The following is a 24,727-nucleotide window of genomic DNA, read 5'->3' as shown; positions in this document are numbered from 1 at the left end:
AACGGAATGACCAGAGAGGGATTGGCTGATACCACTCCACGAGCACAATATATGGTCCAGGATATGCTACTCCAAGTCTTGGTCTTATGCAGAAGTAGTTAATTAATTGCTCTGAGACTTTCTTTGGATTATGACCCCCTACCATGCAATGCACGGCAGAAGGCTGGTTGTAATGAAAGTATCATAAGTAGTATCATGCATATCAACTAGGCAAATTTGATGAGGTGTCATAGAATTAATTAAAAAAAGGATTAAGTATCATATTATGATACCGTATCATATTAAATATTGTGTTACTATGTGTCATGCATGTCAATAAATAAAGTCATCTATGATACTATACACTACGGATGTAGTACCATATGCATGATACTCACCATTACGGCCAGCCGAATAATAATCAAGGAGCTCAGAGGTGCTAACCAATGGATGAGCATGGGACCATGGCACTACGAAGATTAATCATCCTATCAAAGACTCACTCAACGAAATGATCGACTTGAGCACCACCAATGGATGACCATGGGCCCTACAAACAGATCGAAATGGAGTAATTTCCACAAGGTCAAAAATGCTAGTGGCAGTAGCACTATCATCCTATTTTGATTTGGCTGTCGCTCACTGCTAGGTTGCATCATTACTCAGCAATCTTCTTTTGAAAAGTAGCATGGATCAAAGGGTACTACGCTCAGCGTGAGCCCAAGTATCGTATCACCGTGAGCTACTACGCTCAGCGTCTACCATGGGACCAGGGTGCTACCATTTTGACGAAAGGATCACTCAACAAACAGACCGACTTGAGCACCACCAATGGATGGATGACTGGACTAGGGCACTACAAAGTACAAACGGATTGACACGCTTAAACACGCTAGTGGCAGCAGCAGTAGCGTCGAATCGAAATTGTACTAAAAAGATACCACCACGTCTACAGTTCAGCTGTTTACCTACAACACAACAGATAAGAAATTCACACAAAAAATCGTTTTTTAAAAGCAAATCTGCTTGATTACTTAACGGTTCGTGGGTAAACCACCCAGGATACAAACACCCACATGGGCAGGTACATCAGACGACCACTCCAGATGATGGTCACACACACACACACGGCCAATGCCGGCTAGCTCATGTGCTACAGAATTTGCACTCCGCCTACAAACAGAAATGGAGACCTCCGAAAACCATATTTTTAGTTGGTATTTCATGTCCTCGATCAGGGCTGCATACGGCGAGGAGTCCGCACCTAGAGTCCAAATAGGAGCATCCTATTTCAACAGACTGAAACATATGCTAGTGGCATTAATAGTACAATCCTAATTTGATTTGACCGTCAGTAGTACATCAACAGTTAAGCTCTCTGAATCAACACAGCTGGAAATCACGTACGGAGAGCCCTAGTCTTTATCTTTATCTTTACCACGAGTACCGCTGAAAATCATCACTCGACCGTGAGCCAACTGCGTTCCCCTAGGGTTCCTCCTCCCGTTCCCCCCGCCACCGCCGGCCGCCCTCTCCTCCCGCCGCCACCAGCCGCCGGCCGCGCGCGTCGCTCCCCTCCTCCGCCTCCCTATCCACTCGCTCCCCCCCCCCCCCCCCCGCTCCCGGGCGACGGGCGGACCCTGCGTCCTCCTTTCCTCCGGCCCTCCTCCCCGTCCTTCTCCCCCCACCGCCGCCGACGAGGTCTGGGCCCTTTCGGGCTCCATCTGGGCTAGGGTGGGCCGGCGGCTCGGTGCATGGCGACACTGCTCCTTGGTGTTGGTGGCGAGAAGGCGGTGGTCTGCGGGCGGTGGCGGCTTCGTCGGCCGGTGAGCTGCAACGCGACGGCAGGGGCTGTCCAGACCCTTTTGGGTCCGGCCGGGCCTCGGCGCCTGGTAGGCCCCTTGTCCGTGCATCCGGTCAACTCCGTGGCGGCGGTGGTGGATGTCCCCCCATGTCGGCTGTGTTGCAGATGCCCCCGAGCCCACTATCTCTTCTCCCATCCTCCAGGTCTCGTGTCGGCGGCCTCAGGGAGATGGCGGAGTTGGTTCGGCGACCGTGGTGGCACATGTTGGTGGGCGGCGTGCTAGGCGGTCCACTATGGATCGTCTGAGGTGGTGGTGGGAGTTTTGGTCGGGAGTAACCCCTGGCGGCTCATCCGGCCCTGGCGCGGCGACGCCTGCGGGTGCCGCCGAACCTTCCTGAAGGGCATCGGGTACACCCTCCCCCACTGCCCCCCCCCCCCCCCCCCCGCGCGCGCGTACCGGGGGAAACCCTAGGACTAGTCTGGGCAACAGTGGCGTCGTCGTCGCCTCCTTCTTGAAGGTGTTTCTTGGTACGCGTCGCTTCGGAGTGCTGGGTGCGTGGTGGTACTTCTCCGGAGGGTGCAGCGGTTGCCGGCCATCTTTGTTTTGTTGATCTGCCGTTGTTGGCATTAATTTCTCTTTCTTTTTCTTTCTTTTTCCTTTGGGCTTGTTTGTGATGCGGCCCTAGCGAGCTGGTTGTACCGTATGATGCTTTATCTATAAAGCGGGGGAAACCCTTTATTGTAATCGTAACCTAATATTACAGGGAGGATTGTTTGGCAGGATCGAACACGGGACCTCCTGGTTTATGGCTAAGGTGCTAGGCACTCACCCTAACGGGGTTATGTTTTGAAAAGCAGCGCTATTCTATACATGTACAAAGGACATTCCTGATAAAAAAAATTGGAAAACCAGCGAAAAATAGGAGGTCCGAGGGAGGATTGAACACGGGGCCTTTAATTTGTAGGCGAACGTGGTAGCCGCTCAACTAGATCGAGTTTGGTGACAAAATCGCTAGGCCATAAATATACACAGAACATTTTTTAGGTGAATATTTTTTTAAATGTAATTTTTTAACTAGCAACCAAATTCCGAAATATTTAAAAAAAAGTGAATTTAAAAATCAGATATGCCTAGGAAGGCAGAACCATGCATCAGTAGACAACTCATAGCCTTGGATACAAATATATTCAGCTACACAATATATAGTATCAAAGAAGGCATTAATATCATTGTTAATCACATTCTCTTGTATGGCATTCTAACAAATCATCTAAAACAATCAAGGTAGGAGTACATGTTTAACTACAAACATTTCATGAGCGACATTGCATCAGAATATACTAATAAATTTAATTAGGGGTACTTTTCAGCAACTCTAATTGAAAGTAACTTTTTTATATGAGTGTTATCAGTCCCTAAGTGCCATCATGTCATTTAAAGATGTACGAAATAATCATACAAATAAGTACATGTGTTAAAGAGTGAAGTATTTTTTTTTATAGTGTGTGCTCCTACTGCTTTACATAACCAATCAACTTTGAATATTTATGCTTCCAATCTGTACAAAACAACATAAATAAATTTGGCACTTACAATACTTGGAACGAAAAAAAATGAAAATATGCAGGATGGTGCTGCTTGGTCTCAGGCTGAACTACAATCACCTGCAGCCACTGCAGTAACATCACGGTTGACACCACCCTTGTGACTCTGCTGTCACCATTGGTGATCTGACACGATAAAATGAGTGTAAACAAAGTAACTCCAATTTGGACTATACAGATACTTAGGACTGAGAAACATCATAGAAAATGGGAAGGAGCAACCAGTAAGTTGGTCAAACATCTACGACAAAAGAGATTAACAGTAGACTTCAGAACCACATCATTCTTGAGGAATTAAGATCCGTCCTGAAATTTAAATGGAATGGACAGACTGTAATAACATTGTGGGATGTCTGAACTTTTATATCTTTCTTCTAAAGTAAACCGTGTTCATGAGTAGCTTTCGCTCATACTTATATAAATCAAGGAAGCCTGCACCAAAAGGTAAAAAAAAAAGAGGGTAGGACTATTAGTAGAGTCTAGGAAAGGTTTGAAGAAAACAAGCCTTGTCATGCTTCGCGTAATAGCAGACAATGGACTACTTAAACTACAAAATTGGCTACAAATCAACATTGTCAATTTATCTCACCAATATAACATCTCCTGACAGTACTCAAATTATAACTCTGATATAACCTGGCCTGATAGTACTCAAACTACTATGCTGTAGTATTTGCATCGAATCGTGTACACACCTTTTTTTCTCTAATTACTATGTTGTAATATTGGCATACTACACACTATCCATTGTTATTATTGCAACACATTGCCCGTGCTTTGCTAAGGAAGCACAATAGAAACAATACAAAGCTAATTTGACGTATGACTAAATACTACCAGGATTTCTTATGGATCCACATGCTCTATTAAAGTCGATGGTTGAGATTGTATGATATCTGCTTAATTACCCTGGACAATATTTGGATAAACTTGTATTATATTTTTATATACTGGCCGATTCATTCATAAAATGGAAGGTGCATGGTTTGTCCTCCTTAGTGTTGACACCACCAATTCCTTACTGTCCGTTCATCAGTGCTGCCACCAATTCCTTTGTGTCCCTTCTCTCCTCGAGTGTCATGGTTACAAATGCGTGTATTACTTACTCGCCATTCTTGTTCTTGGACTAATGCAGATTGTTATAAGATAAGACGGATCTAGCTGTTCAGATATTTTGAGAAAAAAATCGACCGTGATCTGATTGGAAAATTGATCAGATTAGTAATGTATGTGTATGATGAAAGATGCAAGAGTTGCGTGTCCAACCTATCATCCGTGGCCTGTAGGCGTGTAGCAATGCACCATCAGCTGCACGTAGGTGTAGGAGGCTATGGAACAGTCGCGACAAGGAGCTTGCAGGTCGGGGTGCCGTGAGAGCACCAGACCCATCAGAAATCGAACTGGGCAGAGGACGGTGGGACGGGGGATGCTATATCGCGCGGGGTACGCAGCAGAGCCGATTCGCCGATAGGGGCGTTGTGTGCCGTGGAGCTGGCCGGCGGCGGGGCAGGGGCGCGATGGGAGTCAATTCCAAACTGGTACGTCCACAGACAGCCCCGATCGGAAATCTGTCATGATGGTATGTCAAAGTTACGTGCAGAAACAGTCCCGAGCGGAAAAAGTCCCCGTGCGCCATCATTCCATTGGTAGGAGCCACGAAGATGGAAAGTTGTGATTCTGTTGAGGACGGTTCGTTTGAGATGGACGAGACTTGCCTGCTCCCCCCTCGTGTGCCCATCCGTGCTTCCGCATACGTGGTTTAATTTAATTGGAACAAAATAAGACCCGGCCCCACCCCCTTAAAATCAGGGGGGAAGATGATTAGATTAGAAAGGAAAAAAAATAGACAACTATAGGATAAGATGGGAGCACGGATGGGAGCATGAGGAGGGATCAGGCAAGCCGGATCCGTTTGGGATATGTGAGATGGTCGGTTAATTGGGTATGTTAGGAAAAAGAACAATGATAAATAAATAAAAACCATAAATGGGAGGTGGGGTTTTGTCAAAAAAAAATCGGTGAAGAGATGACGGAGGTGGATCGATCGATGGGGAGGGAGGCTAGCGAACAAATGAAATGAGGTAAATACTGCCCCTATAGTAGTAGAGAGATTTGAAAAAAGGTGGATTTGGAAAGAGTGTGTTTGATCGGCATATGTTTGATTGCAATGGAAATAGCGAAAAGATTTGATTGCGATGCGATTTCATAGTTGTTGTTTATGGAAGTTTTTTGTGATGCGATATGTTTTGGATGGAAGCTTTTAAACCCACCCTTCGATATGATTTGATTGGCGTCTTATATGGAAGGGTGCGATGAAAATATGGAAAGTTTGGTTTGGTTTTTTTTTTGGCATGGGACGTATGGGTCTAGTGATGAATTAAAACCGGTTTTGGTTTTCAGAGGGAGGGGGGAAATCGGTGGGAGGGAGATCGCTTGGTGGGGCATATATCGATCTCTTGGGGTATACCAACGAACGACGTACAAACTAAGACTAATATTCTGAATATTGTTTTATGCTGCGGGTTGTTTGAAAATACCCAAAAAGAGAGTTATAAACACACACACTTGCTTTTTTGTTTGCAACTCATAGACTTGTTTATTCAGTTCCGAAATTATTTGGTTTGGTTGTGTGGCTATATTGTTTAGCAAGTTATCTGATATTTGTAGTAATTATGTGATTATGAAACATTACCATGTATATTACACATGACGTTTGTCCAAATATATGATACTTGGTGTTTGGTAGACCAAATAAAACTTTAGCTTACGGTGTGCCCAGGCTTTGAAAATTCGCTAGCTCCATCATTGATTACTTTATGCCCATGGCAACTATTACCGTATATTCAGGGAAAACACTCATGTGACCTTTTTATATGATTTTCACTACTTACATTAAATTTTTTTACAAATTATTGTACTACTCACGTGGCATTCTAAACAGCTTTTGTAAAAAAACACAAGGCAAATCTTTTCGAATTGAGGGATAATTAAGATGGAAGCTTTTAAATATTCAATGTACATATGGCATTTTAAAAAGAAAACTCACATCATCCCAATTCTTATTGGTTTTCCTTCTTTTTGAAAGTAATGACAAGTCAGTCTTTAGCTCGGTGTCAATTGTAGATACCAGACCATGGCAAATCCAAAAAACATAAATTGTACTAGTGCAAATGTTTTGTACAGTTTTTCCCGTGTGACTTCTAAGCGTGTATGGTTAGTACGTCTTTCTTAGCATGGCAAATTAAGATTGCATGTGCGCTTTGTTTTCGTTCTCTCTGTCACTTTTGTTTGGCATTTTAAATCTTTTTGTTCCGTACGCTTAGTTCTTCGTTACTTGATGGCAAATTTAGTTTTTCACTTTTTTTTTGAAAAGGAGGATGTATCCCCGGCCTCTGCATCTGGACAATGCATGTAACTAATTTATTAATTATTCACAAAGTCCTTACAGAGGTAATACATCAGTAAACCTAAAGTCACCATCTTGACAACACCTGTCGCTACTCCTATCCCCGTGATGGAGGGGTGCCAAATGTCAGAGTCTAATACCAAACAGACATCACACATGTAGATTATGTGAATTGCACGATGTATTGCTCTCGTGCATAGGCATGTATATATAATGTACAAAGGTGGGCCACGGACCTCAACTATACAAGGAACTAGGAGGCGGGCCCAATACACAATATGCACATAACATATATACTCAACACCCCCCCGCAGTCGAAGCGGCACCGCGGCTGACGCAAAGACTGGATCGGAACTCTTCAAATGACGTCGTAGGCAAGCCCTTGGTCATGATATCTGCAAATTGTTGGGAAGTAGGGACGTGTAAAACACGAATATGGCCAAGGGCCACCTATTCCCGAACAAAGTGAATATCCAACTCAATATGCTTGGTCCGTCGATGATGCACCGGGTTAGCGGAGAGGTAGACCGCCGAGACGTTGTCGCAGTAGACCACCGTGGCACGGTCAACAGGGCAAGAGAGCTCCTGAAGCAGCTGGCGAAGCCACGAACACTCGGCGACGGCGTTGGCCACTGCACGATACTCAGCCTAAGCACTGGAACGAGAGACTGTAGTCTGCCGCTTGGACGACCACGAGATGAGTGAGGGTCCAAGGTAGACACAATAGCCCGAAGTGGAGCGACGAGTGTTAGGGCAGCCCGCCCAGTCTGCATCGGAGTAGGCGGTGAGGGCGGTGTCGGTGGAGGCGTGAAGCGTGACGCCAAGATCCATAGTGCTACAGATATAGTGGAGAATCCGCTTGACGGTAGCCCAATGAACGGCACGAGGAGCATGCATATGAAGACACACCTACTGCACGGCATACTGGATCTCCGGTCGAGTCAGAGTGAGGTACTGAAGAGCACCAACGATAGACCGATAAAAAGCAGCATCCGAAGCAGGAGAACCATCCGTGGCAGAAAGCTTGGCCTTCGTATCAACAGGCGTGGCGGCGGGCTCGCAGTTAAGCATGCCGGCGCGCTCGAGGAGCTCATGAGCATACTTCCGCTGATGAAGGAAGAAGCCATCCGGACGGCGCACCACCTCGACACCGAGGAGGTAGTGCAAAGGACCCAAGTCCTTGATGGCGAACTCGGCGCGAAGACGAGCCATGAGCTGACTGAGGAGACCAGTTGTACATGTCGTCAGGATGATGTCGTCGACATAGAGCAGCAAGTAGGCCGTGTCAGAGCCCTGATGATAGACAAAGAGCGAGGCGCCTGAGCGGGTAGAGCGGAACCCAAGCTGGTGGAGAAACGCCGCGATGCGTTGGTACCAAGCGCGTGGAGCCTGCTTGAGTCCGTACAAGGACCGTGAAAGTAGGCACACGTGGTCGGGAAGCACCGAGTCAACAAACCCAGTGGGCTGCTGGCAGAAGACCTGCTCCTCGAGGTGACCATGGAGGAAGGCGTTGGAGACGTCCATCTGGTGCACCGGCCAAGCACGGGAGACCGTAAGGTGGAGAACCGTGTGTATCGTGTCGGGTTTAATGACTGGAGCGAAGGTGTCGGTGAAGTCGATGCCAGCATGCCATCGGAAGCCACGAACGACCCAGCGCGCTTTGTAGCGATCAAGGATACCATCAGGACGGAGCTTGTGTTTAAAGACCCACTTACCGGTAATCACATTGGCGTGCCGGGGACGGGGAACAAGCTGCCACGTCCGGTTGCGCAACAGGGCGTCAAACTCCTCTTGCATCGCAGCCATCCAGAGCGGGTCACGAAGAGCGGCTCGAATGGAGGACGGCAACGGCGACGGCTCAGAGGCGGACGCCGCATGGACGTAGTCATCCGAGGCGTAGCTCAAACTCGGGCGAAAAACACTCGTACGGACGCGGGTGACCGGACCGGCCACAGGCGCCGAGGGGGCCTGGGGCGCCGCGGGCGCCAACGTCAGGGGCGCCGGGGGGGCCGCGGGCGCCAACGTCGGGGGCGCCGGGGGGGCGCGGGCACCGAGGGCGCCGCGGGCGCCAACGTCGGGGGCGCTGGGGGCACCGTGGGGGCCGCGGGCGCCAACGTCGGGGGCGCTGGGGGCGCCAGCGCCGCGGCTGTAGGAGGCGTCGCATGCGGAGGGCGCGCCTCAAAGCCAGGCGGCGGGCCAAGAGAGGCGCGAGCGCCCTGCGAGAGGCATCGAGGAGCCCGTGTCACCAGTGGCGGGAGGAGCAGCCGGGGGTACCTGGTGAAACGGAAACACATACTCATCAAAGTAAACGTGTCGGGAAGTGAACACACAGTGGGACATGGGATCGTAGCACCGATATCCCTTGGAGTTGGAGGGGTACCCGATGAAGATGCAAGCGACAGATCGAGGTGTAAGCTTGTGAGAAGCAATGTCGGCAGTGCTGGGATAGCAAAGGCACCCAAAAATACGCAAGCCATCATAAGATGGGGGCGTACCAAAGAGAAGATGGTGAGGTGCGTAGTTCCACCGTGGGCGGCAGGGTCTAATGTTAAGGAGAAGTGATGCAGTGGCGAGTGCGTCCGGCCAGAAACGAGGCGGCACGTTAGCATGAAACAGGAGCGTTCGAACGCAGTCGTTCAGAGTGCGAAGGACGCGTTCGGCTCAACCGTTCTGCTGTGAAGTATACGGGCATGTGAGACGAAAAACTGTGCCGTGATGCGACAGAAAAGTGCGGAAAGCAAGGTTGTCGAACTCTTTTCCATTGTCAGTCTGAAGAGCAAGGATGGGACGCCCAAACTGCGTGCGGACATAGGAGTAAAAAGCCGTCAAGGTAGAGAGTGCATCCGACTTTCTGCGCAAAGGAAAAGTCCACACATAGTGAGAATATCAAAAATGACCAGATAATATAAATAGCCCGAGTTATTAGGAACCTGAGAGGTCCACACATCGCTATGAATCAACTGAAAAGGAAAAGAAGCAATGGTGGTGGAATTATTAAATGGCAGGCGAACGTGTTTGCCGACTCGACGGGCATGACAAGTGTGATCCTCGATCTTATTGCAAGTGAAACTGAAACTCTTAAGAATATGACGAAGTGTGATGGGGTTAGGGTGACCTAAGCGAGCGTGCCAGAGATCAACTCCAGCGGAGAGAGCGACCGGTGCGGTGGTGGTGGATGAGGGCGAATGCACCGGATATAGCTCGTCGGGACTGTCACATCGGTGAAGTACCATCCTGGTTCGAGCGTCCTTGACACTAAAACCAAACTCGTCAAATTCAACAGTGACAGGGTTTTCACGAGTGAAATAACGAACGGAGATAAGATTCTTAATAAGATGAGGAGACACAAGTATGTTAGACAAAGATAAAGGCGTAGAAGTAGAAGGAAAAGAAGTGTGCCCAACATGTGCGATAGGAAGTGTGGAACCGTCGCCGACAATGATGCGGCGGTCGGTGGAGACAGGAGTGAAGGAGGCAAGATTACTAAGATGAGCAAACATGTGAGCCGTAGCACCAGTGTCCATGTACCAATCACCACCTCCAGTGTAGTTATTCGGCGTAGGAGCGGCATGCAGCCCGGTGCGGAACACCGGGTTCCAGGGCGCCGGTGGCAGGGTCGGTGAGGGAGACGGAGGCGCCATGGGGAAGCCGTAATCGCCGCTTAGCTGCGGCGGTGGGTACTCTCCATACGGCCGCGGAGCCGCGTAGTATGCATGAGGTGCAGGAGGGGCGGGAGGCCCGTACGGTGTGGATAGTAGCCCCGGCGGCAATTACGGTGCTGGGTAGGTCGGATGATCCACCGAAAAAACCTGCTGGCCCGCTGACGACCCCACCAATATCCGGAAGACATGTACGCGGGCGAAGCTCTGTACGCCCCGTACGTGGAAACGAGTGCGTGGGGAGCTGCATCGGAGGGCGCCGGCGGCAGGGCGATGACGGACTGGCTAAAGAGCGCCGGCGGCGGAGCCGCGACAGAGGGTGCCGGCGGCGGGACGGCGGTAGCAGCGGCGGACGGTCCGGTTGACGCCATTGCTGACGATGTGCCTTGCTGCATGGCGAGTGACGCCATTGCTGACGATGTGCCCCGTGGGCGACGCGCCTGGTTGCATCGCGGGCTGCATGGCGCCGTACACGTAGCGATGCATGGCACTGTATAAAGCTGTAGGCGCTGCTGGCCCCGCGGGCGACGCGCCGTATGGCCCTGCTGGCGATGCGCCTTGCTGCATGGCGGGTGACGAGCCGTATGGCGGGCGAGGCGAAGCTAGCAAGCGGGCGACGCGATGCTACACGGAGGACTTGAGAAAGCAATCGGATTTCAAAGAACGAGTTGATTTGTGGAATTGCTCACGTACTAGAAGTACTGTTACTAATGCCCAATAGTTTGACTGGGTCTTCACGTGGAGCTGGCGATGCGGGGCGTTGTGGGGATTGCCTAGCGATGCAAAGCGCGGCTAGCAAGTGTGAGCGGTGCGGTGGCAGTACGGGTGCGGCCGCGCGGGAGGGAAGCAGGCGGACGGCTCGAAGGGAGCGGCGGCCTGCGGATGGATGCAGCGGCGCGGGAGGAAGGGGACGCGCGGCGGCAAGGAGGAGCGGCGGCGGCCGGCGCAGGAGGTGCGCACGGGCGGTGGCGGCGTGGCGGCGGCGGCGCGTGAGGAGGTGCGCGGCGGCGGCAGCGGAAGACTAGGTTTAGAACCTAATAACTGATATCATGTAGATTATGTGAATTGCACGATGTATTGCTCTCGTGCATAGGCACGTATGTATAATGTACAAAGGTGGGCCACGGACCTCAACTAAAAAAAACTAGAAGGCGGGCCCAATACACAATATGCACATAACATATATACTCAACAACACCAACATCTAATTAACATCTAATGCCGGATGCCCCATCCAAGCCATATACCTGGACTGGGTTACACACCGGTCCGGCGCACTTTCACTGGGCACCACATGCGCATGCTGCAATGGTCGTCATCTCCTTCACCCACCTATCCATCCTCAGATCAGATACTGACGCATCGACCTTGCCAGGCCTCTCTGTCATGGATGGCAAATTTAGTTTTTATGTGCCTTCCCTGGACTTAGCATTGTTTTGTCAAACCGGTATGGCTATGCATCATGCAAATTTATGCTCTCCTATCATGGCAAATTCTATGTTGTACGATCGAGCAAACCTGCCGTCCTAAAATATTGATCTCTCCCTGTTGTAATAAACTACAGTACGATCGAGCAAACCGCTACAAGCCGGGTGAGGTGAGATGTGCGCAGACGTCTAACTAGGTAGCTCCGCCTCGGCCCCCTGCTGGTTTCCCAAGAGCTGCATGCATGCGGACAGCGACCCGCTCGTCCACATCGCGGCCATATCCTTTCCTATGGCTGCATGCATGCGACTCAATCGTAGTACAGCTGCATCCGCGACTCTGTGCGAAAGATATACTTTGCCATATATATCGCCAACCTCCTGCGCTCATCATCAATGGAGCATATCCAACGCCGAGAGCCATGTCATGGTTGCTGCTTCTCTGCTTAGTCGCCGCCGGCATATTGCAAGCTCCTGCGCAGCCAAACCCAGCAGGTATATATGCCGCTGAATGTACATTTACTTATGTTTATACTCCCTACTTTGACATTTTTGACGCAAATTACCCAGCAAGTATATATATATATATATATATATATATATATATATATATATATATATATATATATATGCTGGTGAAATGTTCGCTAAATGGGGTAGTCTAAATGAGAAGTTGTTAAATAGAGTAATTAGCATACAAAATTATCATAGCACAGGTGAAAACTTGAGATCTTTTTTTTTTTTGACTCATACTGAAGCATCAAATACAAACACTATAATAAACACACACGTCCGACTTATGCATAACTAGAATGCACATAGTCAATACCATGGTTTGTACTGCATGCATGCAGGTTTCATAAGCATAGACTGCGGTCTCCCGGGAGAGACGGGCTACGTGAACAACATCACCACTCTATCCTACACCACGGACGCCAGCTTCATTGACGCCTACGCCGGCTCAAACCACAACATCTCAACTAAGTACATGACCTCGACACTACCCAACAACTGGTGGTACACTCTGCGCAGCTTCCCCAGTGGGGCGCGCAACTGCTACACTCTCGGATTGCTCATGCCTGGGCTCAAATACCTGATCCGCGCCAAGTTCTTGTACGGCAACTACGATGGCCTCGATAGGCTACCTATCTCCTTTGACCTCTACGTGGGTGTTGACTTTTGGATGAGGGTGAACATCCAAGTATCCGGCAGGTGGGTGTTGGCGGAGGCCATCGTGATGGTGTCGCGTGATTCCCTACAGGTTTGCCTTGTGAACACGGGTGGCGGGGTGCCATTCATCTCTGCGCTAGATCTGAGGCCGCTGAGGAACAAAATCTACCCACAAGCCAACATGACACATGGCCTGGTTCTGGTCAACAGGATCAACTTCGGACCATACGATGGAAGTGCTGCTATCAGGTGAGAGTAAAATCTTAATTACTCTTATCACAAAATGCAATTGATCGATTGTTTCAACAGGTACCCTGATGATCCTTTCGACCGCATGTGGTTCCCTGCTTCTGGCGGTGCAACAGCTTACTGGGATGAGATATCAACGGAGATGAAGGTGGAAATTGGTGACGACCAATTCCAGCCACCCCAGGCAGTGATGCAGACGGCCATCACGCCGAAGAACTTCTCCAGCAACATAGAGTTCACCATGGACCTCCAGGGTTCCCCTAGTTACTGGTCCCTGGGGTACATTGAAATGATGTACTTCTCTGAACTAAAATCTCTCCCCAATAATACACTACGACAGTACACCATCTACCGGAATGGAGAAGAGACCACAACAGCCTACACTCCGCCGTACCTTGACGATGGTTACACCTACTCAGCTGAGCCATTTCATGCCAGACAGTACTTGTTGTCCATCAACGCCACGGCTAACTCAACGATGCCGCCCATCATAAACGCCCTCGAGCTATTCTCCATCATTCCAACCACCACCTTGGGCACCAACTCACAGGACGGTGCGGTCATACACACATACATGAGCTATCTAGCTCACTGGTCATTATCCTCTATGCATGTTATGTTACTGAAAATTTATCTTTGGTTTTTATTTTAGCAGTGTCTGCCATCATGACCATCAAGGAGAGGTACCAGGTGCAGAAGAATTGGATGGGTGACCCATGCGTTCCCGATACTATGGTCTGGGATGGCCTAACATGCATCTATGCCAGTTCCAAGCCCCCAATTATCTCAAACATGTAAGTAATTTATATCTCTACTCTACTCAGTTATGTTGTGATGTTGTGTCATAAAACTGATTAGCTGCTTTGATGTTAATATGTAGAAATGTCTCCTTCAGTGGTCTGAATTATACTATATCACCTGATTTTGCAAATCTCACGGATGTCCGACACTTGTACGTTATTTCTGATACTCGTACTTCTACCCTTACTTGTACAATTCTTTTTGGCAAAAGTGGTAAAAGGAATATTCGGTCTATATGTTGCAGGGATCTGTCAAACAACAACTTGATAGGTTCAATTCCAGACACCCTTTCACAATTACCGTCATTAATATTTTTGTAAGATTCACAACTATTGTGATCCAGTTGATTTGAATGTTCCCATGTTGTTTCTTTTCACTCATGACAATATTCTTTATTTTCTGTAGAGATCTCTCAAACAACAAGCTCAGTGGATCAATTCCCTTTGGACTTCTAAAAAAAGTTCAAGATGGCTCCTTGGATCTAAGGTGATTTCCCTCTGTTATTTCTGATAGCATCCAACCTGGTTCCCAGTAAGTTCGACTAAGTAACTTCATTTCATTTCCTTGTAGATATGGCAACAATCCTGACCTCTGTTCTAATGGGAATACATGCCATCCTACTGAAGGAGATAACAAACTAGCTATCCACATAGTAGTTCCGGTAGTTGTTATTGTGGCATTAGTGTTAGTGGCAATACTATGTTTTTGGTTACAAAGAAAAAGAAAGGAAGGTGAGTCTTTGGAATGAGGACAAAATTCTCTGCCCCCCGTCCCCATTTGTGAAAATGCATCATTGATGTTTGTTATGGCATGTGTTGCCGACATAGGATCAATCAGAAACCCTGTGAAGGTGACGAATGACGGCGACTGGATTATTTCACTTCCACTTGAGAACCGTCAGTTCACATACATGGAACTGGAGGTGATTACGAACAACTTCCAACGACCGCTTGGAAGAGGAGGGTTTGGGTACGTCTTTCATGGCTCCCTGGAGAAGGGTACTGAGGTGGCAGTAAAGTTAAGGTCTCATTCTTCAAATCAGGGCGTCAAAGAGTTCCTTGCAGAGGTAGTTCTTGTTGGTAGACAGAAATTCGTACCAAGAAATTTCACTAACTCGTGATCTCTTGTCCAGGCTCATGTTTTAACACTTATTCATCACAAGAATCTTATGTCCATGATTGGTTACTGTAACGATGGGGGGCACATGGCACTTGTCTATGAGTACATGCCTCAAGGATCCCTAAAAGAGCATATTGCAGGTATGTATCTTGTGAATTTAACAATATAGCTTTAGAATTTGATCAGTATCTGCAATTTGAAGGGCAAACTGACCACCTGAATTTTCATTTAAGCCGAAGACCGACAACCTCAAAATACAAGGTTTTATCTCCTAGTTAGAGATGCGAGAGTCGATGCCATAAGCATAGTATTGATATATGACCCTTTTAAGTACCCATTGGTCTGAAATTACAATGTCTATATATACTTGAAGGAGAAGACGGCAACATGCCATGCTTACCCTGGGAACGAAGACTTCGAGTAGCACTTGAAACGGCACAAGGTACACCATTGAAAATGCAGTGACCCACTGTTGAACACGTTGTGCTTGAAGAATCTTGAGCATTGGCTAGACTGGTGATGTGCAGGACTGGAGTACCTTCACAAGGGATGTAGCCCACCTATAATTCACAGGGATGTGAAAACCACCAACATCTTGTTAAACGCAAGGATGGAGGCCAAGATTGCCGATTTTGGCTTGTCCAAGGCTTTCAACTGCGAGGATGACACCCACGTATCAACTAACACATTTGCAGGCACACTTGGATATGCAGCTCCAGAGTACGTCGATCTCTTCCGCTCTCCTCCAAAATAACCTCTATGCATGAAGTGTTTTTCTGAGTGAACGCACATGCATACAGGTATCAAAGAACAATGCAGCCGTCGACCAAGAGTGACGTGTACAGCTTTGGTGTTGTGCTGCTAGAGCTCGTCACTGGGAAGCCAGCCATCGTACGCAATCCCGAGTCCATCCCCCTCATCAACTGGGCACGACAGCGGCTTGCATGGGGCGACATTGAGGGTGTGGTGGACACACGTATGCAAGGTGATCATGACATCAATGCTGTTTGGAAGACTACGGAGATTGCACTCAAGTGCACCGAGCAATCGCCCCTGCAACGGCCCTCCATGACTGATGTCGTGATGCAGCTACAGGAGTGCCTCGACCTCGAGGAAGGCTTCGAACGAGGTGACAATGGATTCTACACCGGTAGTAGCAATGGTGGAATGAACCCAAACATGGGTTACAACATTACCACTAACCAATCCACTGATGTGAGCCAGAATAACGCTGCTTTGAGATAAAGCATGATTATAGTAGAGGGTCACCAGTGGATACATGTCTTGCAGCTACACGATGAAGGAATCTTTGCCAATCCTGTCCAATAGCCACCATGAATTCTCTTCTTGCATGATCAGATTTCTATGAGATTTTTAAACATGCTTTCTATTCTTAAGTGAGTAATGTTCTTACCATATGAAGTGCCTACTTCAATTATTTTCCACGTAAGTTCCCCTCAGTTTGTGGATCTTTTCTGAATTAACTCCTCGGTATCCATACTTCGAATCAGCCTCATTCAGACTCAGAACTGAAAAGCACATTGTGGATATGATATTCAGGATCATAGCTTAGAGAGCTACCAGTCAGGGGTGCTACACTGCTTCAATTTCTCTTGCGTAGTTTCGAAAAAAAAGTTAGTCAAGTGGATCGCGGAGGTGAATGCATTTTAGGCGGACAAGACCGCAGCCCATGGGGAGAGAAGTCGTGGGAAAAGGAATGTGCACTCAACGAAGCGGTTTCCAATTGCACACGATGTTGGGCATAATCAGATTGCTCGATATGGGATTTGATAGCGTGTCAACTAATTCGGCATAGCCAAACCAAACACGATTTCATGTTACCTTTTATCTCTGTAAATGATTTTATGTTAGAAGCCAACGAAACAAACACGTAAGTGCTGACATTTCACTCAACCATGCAAGCCATGTTTAACTTCACCTGGCATATGTATTAAGGGGGAAAAGCTGCTTCTTTATTTTACATCAACCAAATCGCCACCACAGTAACCATGCTACAGCTACTCAAGTGCAAGCTGCAAATTCTTTTCATTCTAACTCTTTTCGGAAAATGAGGGTTACCCCCGGCCTCTGCATCACGCGATGCACATAGCCATTTTATTTATCAAAGTAGCCACTCCTTTCATTCTAACTGGATGGTGCATCAGAATTGGGAGCCCTTTTTTGGTGACAGGTAAAGAGGGGTTGGCCTCTACGTTATTTCGCCTTGATCAGCTGAAGCTAGAGACCCCCATCATCAAGAAGAATCCACCTCTCGTGAACAAAACAAAACAGGGTTGCAGATTGTTTAGCGAGTTTTGGAAGTAGCAGAGATAGCACTGTGCGTTGGCTTAACCAATCTCCCCCTTGTATTGTTGAACTAGTTGCTACCGATTGTAATCCTGTGAATCTGAAATAAATACCCTACTTTTCATCGCGAAAAAAAAGGAATCCGCCAAATCCATTTCATGAGTATCCCTGTATGTTTATCCTCCACGAGTCCATAATACTTGCTCCTTTGGTTTATAGATGTGAGCCCATTTAATCTGGTCTCGTTATATAAGAGCACCTATAGTCGGACATTTGCCAAAAAAATCTACAGTAGGACATGTCAAATGCAGCCCCTTATACGCCCGCGGACACGTCCGGGCGTGTTCGTGAAAAGTGACTAGACAGTCTTTAAATCCACGCGTCCATAGCAGCGTATCTCATCGGCACCCTACATCCATATGAAATCATGCAACATAGAATGTAGATCACCATACGGGCAAAATCGACAAGAAACGGACTTAAACCGATAGCAAGCGGGCGTAAATTCACATATAAGCATCACCAAAAGATCGGTCATAGTTCACACAGTTTAAAACTACCCAGCAAATGTTAACACTAGTAGAAAACGGGCCATTAGCACCGGTTTGTAAGGGCCTTTAGTGCCGGTTATGGAACCGGCACTAACGTTTCGGCACTAAAGCCCCCCCCCCTTTAGTACCGGTTCAGCATGAACCAGTGCTAAAGGGGAACCACGTGGCACGAGCCAGCTTCGGGGGCCGGGAGCCCTTTAGTACCGGTTGGTAACACCAACCGGTACTAAATGGTTGTGAGTTTTTGTTTTATTTTGTATTTTTCAATTAAATTTGTGTTATCAATTTAATTTAGGATTGTTTTACGTTATAATGAGTTGTAGTCGTCATCATCATCATCATCATCATCGCATATTAATAAATAAATAAACTCTAGCTAGCTAAAAATCATCGTAGTCGTCTAATTACCACTATTTAATCATCATAGTCATTACCGCGCTAGCTATCTAATCATCATCAACGCTGGCTAGCTTAAAGAGGAAACATTCACTTTGTAACAGAAACAAAGATATCATCAAGTTCAACATAATCGTCACCAAGATCGAAGTTCAGGACACGGACATGAGACAAATACTAATTAAGAGCATGAACTAGTAGCTATTGATCCTGCTGCTCCCTCTCAGGTAGAATAGCATAGAACATGTATAGCTCTCCTGATTCATCATACTGAAGCATGCAGATGAATCTGTCTCCTAATCTTGGGTTGCGCTTCACCTTACTGCCCCCTAGTACTTCTCTGCGATCGTTAACAATTTTGCTCCAATCTTTCACTATTAAGCATTCTTCGCTTTCAGAAATCCTGAATGCACTCATGTGCAATGTAGGAAATCTTGGTCGTAAGCTAACCATTGACATGCGACCTTTTGTCTCGATCCACTGAGGCACAACTGTCATCGGAAGTCCCTGTTGAACAACATCGTATAGTAATTAATATACTAAGCAATGAAAGTTTAGCTTCAAAAATAATGTATGCAAAAGATGCACTAATTAAGGACAAATATTTAAAATCTTACCATCTTTTGATTATAGATGTGACCGTAGTTCAATACGATCACTATTGGTCGCACGTTTTGAGTACTAACATTTCTAAGTGTAGGAAAAAAATTGTCTTGACAGTATTAAGATCCTCAAGCCATGAAACATAATGACTTATCTCCTCGCAGTTTAGTTGAGCCCCGGGGCAGTAGTAGGTCCTGTCTACCAAGCGCCGGACATGTTTGCTTGAACCGAAATAAGCTGACAATACAAATTAGTTGTCAACTATTTTTGAATAAACTGTATGAAAGACATAAACATATGCATGCATGGTTGAAAAAAACTCACCAAATGGTAGAACTGGAGGCGTTTGCACATCGACCCAGATGTCTATATTACCTTCAATATCATCTTCCGGACGAATATCAAAGGTGATAACCATATCAGGCTCAAATGCATAAGCCTTGCATAGTGCTTGCCAAGTTTTGCATTCAAAATGGGTGTATGTGTCTCCATTATATAATTTGACGTTGAAAGTATACCCATGCTCCGTCTTCAAGTAAACTCTCTTTACCTCCATATCATCTATAGCACTAAAACCTATTTTATCCAAGACAAAAATTTTGCATGGCAGGGGATGCGCTATAGCAGAATAGTGAAAATTTAAAATTATAAGTTGAAGCAAATGAAGCATAAGTTTTGCATTCAAATAATAATTGACAAAGTAACTTACTGTATCAACTTCGAATGTCTCATCCAGCTTGATGCTGAAGCGCCTACCATCAACAAGGATATTTTGGTCGCACAGGCCGCGCTGGTCTTCACAGTGTTCACACAAAATAAAATCTTTTTCGTCGTCAGATGACATTTTCTATGTTCATATAGGTGAAACATTAAACACCTATATCTAGCCAAATATATATTCATCTAACATTTGACATTAATATATCTAACTATATATTCAATTGACATTACTATATATTTAACTTTTCTATCTAATTCATCTAACATTCGACATTAATCTAACATTTATATAAACTCAAAATATATAAAAAATTAAATAAACAGAAAAACTCATTAACAAATAATATTTTAATTAGATCATCAAATCTCAGATACCTAAATTTTTCTTACTAAAAATAAACTAGTTATATTAATTATTGAACTAGTTCAAATCTCAGATACCTAAATTTTTCTTACTAAAAATAAACTAGTTATATTAATTATTGAACTAGTTCAAATCTCATATACTTAAATTTTTCTTACTAAAAATAAACTAATTATATTAATTATTGAACTAGTTCAAATCTCATATACCTAAATTTTCTTACTAAAAATAAACTAGTTATATTAATTATTGAACTAGTTCAAATCTCATATACCTAAATTTTCTTACTAAAAATAAACTAGTTATATTAATTATTGAACTAGTTCAAATCTCATATACCTAAATTTTCTTACTAAAAATAAACTAGTTATATTAATTATTGAACTAGTTCAAATCTCATATACCTAAATTTTCTTACTAAAAATAAACTAGTTATATTAATTATTCAACTAGTTCTAATCTCTAGTTCGACAATTTTTCTATCTAGCTAATTCATCTAACATTCGACACTAATCTAACATTCGATCATCTAATTAACTTTTCTGAAAAACAGAAAATAAAAAAAATGTGTGTGTATACGTATATGTGTGTACGTATGTGTGTATGTGTGTGTATGCGTGTGTGGTATATGCATGTGTGTGTGTGCATGCGCGCCGCCCCGTACGTACGAGCGGGGGCGCCGGCGTACGGGGCGGGGGCGGCAGCGTACGGGGCGGGGGCGCCGACGTTCGGGGCGGCGGCGGGGACGGACGGCGCGCGGCCTGGCGGCCGGGTACGCGCGAGGAGAGAGCGAGATACGTACGGACGGCGGCGCGGGACGACGACGGACGGCGGCGCGCGGCGTTCGGGGCGGCGGCGGGGACGACGACGACGACGACGGGCGACGGGCGGCGACGACGGGAGCGGCGCGCGAGAGGTTAACGAAAGAAGTGGGGAGATGTAACTGAAATTTCGTAAGTGCTGTATATATAGGGTGAGCCTTTAGTACCGGTTGGAGCCACCAACCGGTACTAAAGGCCTACTTTGGCCAGGCAAAGAGGCGGGAAGAGCAGGCCTTTAGTACCGGTTGGTGGTTCCAACCGGTACTAAAGGGGGGGCCTTTAGTACCGGTTGGAGCCACCAACCGGTACTAAAGGCCTTGCGCTACCACCCCAAAGTTTAGTTCCACCTCGCCCGGCGAAGGGCAGGCGCACTGGTTTATAAATCCAACCGCGGCTACGTTTTCGAACTCCTCTATATAGCAGGCTTCTGGGCCTAATTAATTAGGGCACGCTGCCCTGTGGGTCTGCTGGCCCTCCTGGGCCTGCATTTGCACACCCTAGGTCTGGTAGACCCACAGGGCAGTGTGCCAACAAATTTGCTATATAGTTTTTTCTTTTCTGTATTACTTATTTTCTTTTATTTATTTTTGAGTAGTTTTTATATATTTTTTTCTTTTCTGCATTATTTATTTTCTTCTATTTATTTTTGAGTATTTTTTTTGTATGGTTTTTTTATTTTCTGCATTATTTATTTTTGTATAGTCCGAAACCCTGATACTCGGAAAGACTTTGTCCAATTTGTACACGAAGTGCGTCCAGTTTTTGCCGTGACCCTCTCTACTCTTTCGCGCATGCTATGCGGGTGATATGATGATACCATGCCAAGTTTCAACATTTTCAGGATTCATTTTGTAGTGATTTTCAATTTCACGGTCATTTAGCTCTCTAAACAATTAGGTAAATGACCGAAAAACAACAAATGATGTCAGAACATGTTCGAAATTGATGACGTCGCTTTAAATGTTGCATACTGAACACAAAAGAAGTTCGGAGTTTAAATAAGTTATTAAAAATAAAAAAGAGGTGCAATGCTGGTTAATTTGCTTCAAGCCATTCGGAATAGTGTAGACTGCACTGCACATAGCTCAGTGCAATCTATGCTATTCCGCAAGGCTTGAAGCTAATCAACATGTAGGTGAGCATTGTAACTCTTCGTCATTGTCTGTGCACTCACGGCTTATAAACCGCTCATACTGCCTCTCTCTTGGCGAAGATCACAAGATAGTTTGGTTAAATTGCATTACTTGTAAGTCCGATTAACATGGATGCTTATGATGCAAGAGCAACAGCAAAAGTGAAAATTTAGCACAAATAGGTAGTTGTGTAACTAAAATAGGTAGGAGGAGAGATAGCTCTTATGTCACAAAAAAGAAGTTGTATCAAACCTTTTATGTCGGATCTAGAACAAACCAATCGGTATCGCCATCATACAGCCCAACCGTGGCTCGTGATGCATATATATGCATATCAAATGCACGGTTGGATGTGTGATGGCGAATCCGAATGATTTGTATTCAGTCGATGAACTGGTAGATGTATGCAGTCGATGAACTGATAGATGTATGTAGTCGATGAACTGAAAGACTTATGCAGGGAAGGCGAGAGGTGGGCTAGCTATATATAGGGTCGTCTGGGTCACAAAGTGATTGTGGTAGTTTCGATCCAACGACTCACATGAGCTAGGAAGAAACACACCCTTGATCCAACGACTCGCAAGAGCTAGAAAGAAACACACGATCCGTGTGATTTTTCCTGATTGGTGGGATGCACATTAGTACCCACTCCGAACTCCGAAACCCTGATACTCGGAAAGAGTTTGTCCAGTTTGTACACGAAGTGCGTCCAGTTTTTGCCGTGACCCTGTCTACTCTTTCGCGCATGCTATGGGAGTGATATGATGATACCATGCCAAGTTTCAACATTTTCAGGATTCATTTTGTAGTGATTTTCAATTTCACGGTCATTTAGCTCTCTAAACAATTAGGTAAATGACCGAAAAACAACAAATGATGTCAGAACATGTTGGAAATTGATGACGTCGCTTTAAATGCTGCATACTGAACACAAAAGAAGTCCGGAGTTTAAATAAGTTATTACAAATAAAAAAGAGGTGCAATGCTGGTTAATTTGCTTCAAGCCATTCGGAATAGTGTAGATTGCACTGCACATAGCTCAGTGCAATCTATGCTATTCCGCAAGGCTTGAAGCTAATCAACATGTAGGTGAGCATTGCAACTCTTCATCATTGTCTGTGCACTCACGGCTTATAAACCGCTCATACTGCCTCTCTCTTGGCGAGGTGGGACTAAAAATAGCTTGCCATAACCTCATTAGTACCGGTTCGTGGTAAGAACCGGCACTAAATGGTGATGGTGGGGCCATAGCCTGACCGCAGGCTGATGCAGCCTCTTTAGTACCGGTTCGTGGCATGAACCGGTACTAGAGGTTCGCCACGAACCGGTACTATTGATCGCCGCCACGAACCGGCACTAATGTACACATTAGTGCCGGCTCTAATTCAACCCGGCACTAATGTGCTTCACGTTTGACCCTTTTTCTACTAGTGTAACTAGATACTACGAGCTAGATATGAGAAGGGGCAGCTTCATCACTTCCTCATCCGCCCTTTGCCCTTCTTGTCGTCCCGCTATTGTAGGCGTCCGCGACAGGAGGTGGGTCGATGTCAGAGCGGAGTTGGACCCGTCATCGTCGGAGGAATCGGAGATGACAACGTAGCCCTGCAAGCGCCCGACGATGCGGTCCTGTCTGTGCATGAGGTTGGCCACCCTTGCCGCCTCCTCCGCTACCCCTGTCGCCTCTTGCTCGGACTGCTCAATGCCGAGCCAGAGCTGCTTGGCATTGTTCCTCCGGAGCCGTTAGGCGTCCGTCTCCGTCGTGGTAAGTGACCGATGGTACACGCACTAGAGGAAACGCTCATCCTCCTCGGGCACCGGCATCACGTGGCGGCGGACTGCACAACCGCATCGGACACGACCCAATCTTCCTTGCCCTCTTCCTCCCACGGCGGGCGGCGTGCCTGTGATTCCGGAGTCCGCACGCGGTGCCGGCGGAGCGGGAACTAGAACCCACCGCTGTCCGCGCGAAGCAGGGGCCGAAGATTGAGGAGGCTGTCGGACGGGCGACGCCGATTGAGCTGCCCTCGCAGATACACGCACGGGGCGGGAAGGGCTGGCGCTGGCATTGGCGCTGCGGCGACGGGCGACGGGCGGCATCGCACCAGAATCGGAGCTACCGCATGTCTCGACCGCGAGCGCTCCAGCGCGATACAGACCGCCAACTCGTCCTCGTCTCTGGAGCAGCCGTCAGGGTGGCCGCCGGCGCTGGGATTGGACGGATTAGAAAAAGGCGAGCAGAGCAGAGTAAAGCGGAATGAAGTGAGACTAGAGCTTGCTCCGGAGGGAGATTTTGTGGGGTCGAGTGGTTGGACGGATGTGGCGTATGCGCCCGGGCGTGCCCGGGCCGCCTCATACCACCCTAGATTTGGGCTGGATATGAGGGGTGCCAGCCAGCCGGGCGTTTGAGGCTGGTTTGGGGCGTCCGGTTGGGTTGCATTTTTGTCATTTGTCAGTGATCGATCCGTCCGTCCGCCCGGGCGTTTGAGACGGGTTTGGGACACCCGGCTGTACAACTAACAGAGTTCTTTTTACATGAACTGAGTTTGTTTTTGCCCTAAAAAAATTAGTGAAAACAACAAAGCCCTAATCTTGTGTGGGACCCATGTGCTAGAG

General features: G+C 46.9%; 1 pseudogene; it reads left to right on the top strand.

Moving 5' to 3' along the window:
• Positions 1-12,311: 12,311 nt before the first annotated feature.
• Positions 12,312-16,517, top strand: LOC125554477 (putative LRR receptor-like serine/threonine-protein kinase At1g51810; annotated as a pseudogene).
• The last annotated feature ends 8,210 nt before the right edge of the window (positions 16,518-24,727 follow it).

The sequence above is a fragment of the Triticum urartu genome, chromosome 4A (genome assembly GCF_056163025.1).
Source record: "Triticum urartu cultivar PI428250 chromosome 4A, HENAU_Tu73, whole genome shotgun sequence".
NCBI classification, from domain to species: Eukaryota; Viridiplantae; Streptophyta; class Magnoliopsida; order Poales; family Poaceae; genus Triticum; species Triticum urartu.
This window is presented reverse-complemented; position numbering and strand designations above follow the sequence as displayed.